The following is a 1,955-nucleotide window of genomic DNA, read 5'->3' on the forward strand; positions in this document are numbered from 1 at the left end:
TGGTTTCGGATCAGGCAGACCAAGCTTCTTGAAGATGGATAAGGGCATTAGATTGATGCTAGCTCCTAAATCACATAAACACTTGTCGAACGACAAGTTTCCGATGGTATAAGGAATAGTGAAGCTTCCAGGATCTTTAAGCTTCGGAGGCAACTTCTGTTGCAGCACAACACTGCATTCCTCCGTTAGAGCAACGGTCTCTAAGTCATCGAGCTTCACTTTCTGAGAGAGAATACCTTTCATAAACCTCACATAGCTAGGCATCTGTTCAAGAGCTTCAGCGAAAGGTATGTTGATAAGAAGTTTCTTGAACACCTCCAAAAACTTCTCAAACTACTTAACCAGCTTTTTCTTCTGCAGCCTTTTAGGAAAAGGAGGTGGATGATAGATCTGTTTCTCCCCTGTATTACCCTCAGAAGGAGTGTGTTCCACAGTAGTCTTCCTTGGTTCCACCTCTACTTCCTTCTGCACTTCTTCTTCAGCCACAACTGCATTTTCTGAAACTTGAGATTTTTTAGGCTCTTCGTCTTGCTGAATTTGGGGGCTTGCGACCTTTCCAGACCTTAAGGTGATGGCGTTCACCTATTCTTCAGCTTCCCTCTTGCCTGGATTTATTTCTGTATCACTAGGAAGTGTTCATGGTGGTCGATCCAATACGGCATTAGCAATTTTCCCTATTTGGTTCTCCAGAGTCTTTAAGAAACAACCTGGCTTTGGCATATAAGAGCCTGGTTTTTGCACATAAGCCGCAACTCCTCCAATTCAGATTTTTCATTCGAAGATAGACATGCACCATGAGTTTGTTGTTTTGGTGTAATTTGTTGCTAAAAACGAGGAGGGTTGAATAGTTTATTTCCAACATGATGGAACGGTTGTTGCATCTCATTCTGATTGTTGCTCCAGCTGAAGTTAGGATGATTCCGGTTGTCAGGATGATAAGTGTCTGGAACTGGTTGTTGTGATCTCTGAAAGTTGCTCACAAACTGAGCTGAATCACTAGATATAGCGCATTGCTCCGTCACATACAGACCTGTACACAGCTCACAAACACTAATTATTTGCTTAACACCATAATTAGCCAGAGAATCGATCTTCATAGACAACGCCTTTAGTTGAGCGGTGATATCCGTAGCTGTATCCACTTCAAGAACTCCTGCTACCTTGCCCTGTAGACATCTCTGGGTTGGATACTGATATTCATTGGCATCCATCAGTTCAATTAGATTATAAGCTTCCTCATAGCTCTTTGCCCATAATGCTCCATCTGATGCTGCATCGAGCATGGGTCTGGACTGTGCTCCCAAACTATTATAAAAATAGTTGATGATCATCCAATCAGGCATTCCATGATGAGGACACTTTATGAGCATCTCCTTGTAGCGCTCCCAAGCTTCACATAGAGATTCTTCCGATTGCTGCGCAAATTGAGTAATAACGTTTCTAATTGCATCTGTCTTTGCCATAGGGAAGAATTTTGTGAGAAAATTTTGAGCAAGATCTTCCCAAGTAGTAATCGAACCAGCTGGTAGAGAGTGTAACCAGCTCTTACCCTTGTCCCTCAGAGAGAATGGAAATAGTCTCAACTTCACAGCATCTTCAGAAACACCGTTGAACTTGAAGATGTCGCAGATCTCAATGAAATCCTTAAAGTGCATATTGGGATCTTCCGTTGAAGAACCCCCAAACTGGATTGAATTCTGCACCCATTGAATTATTCCAGGCTTGATCTCAAAGGTATTAGCTGTGATAGCTGGCCTAACAATGCTAGATTGAATGTCATTGATCTTGGGTTGAGAAAAATCCATCAAGGCTTTCGCTCGTGCTGCTGGATCTCCCATTGTAATCAGTACTTGAAACACAAACAAATAAACCGTGAAAGTAAAAGAATCCGAGTCAGTGAACTTTAACGACCACTGATGACAAGCACATAAACTAAAAATTAACATCGAGTCCCC

General features: G+C 42.1%; 1 non-coding gene across 1 annotated transcript; it reads left to right on the forward strand.

Moving 5' to 3' along the window:
- Nucleotides 1-1,341: 1,341 nt before the first annotated feature.
- Nucleotides 1,342-1,448, forward strand: LOC141663082 (small nucleolar RNA R71). Its single transcript, XR_012551167.1, has one exon. It is a non-coding gene; the product is annotated as a small nucleolar RNA R71 (small nucleolar RNA).
- Nucleotides 1,449-1,955: the final 507 nt, after the last annotated feature.

Source organism: Apium graveolens, chromosome 5 (assembly GCF_009905375.1).
Source record: "Apium graveolens cultivar Ventura chromosome 5, ASM990537v1, whole genome shotgun sequence".
Classification (NCBI taxonomy): domain Eukaryota; kingdom Viridiplantae; phylum Streptophyta; class Magnoliopsida; order Apiales; family Apiaceae; genus Apium; species Apium graveolens.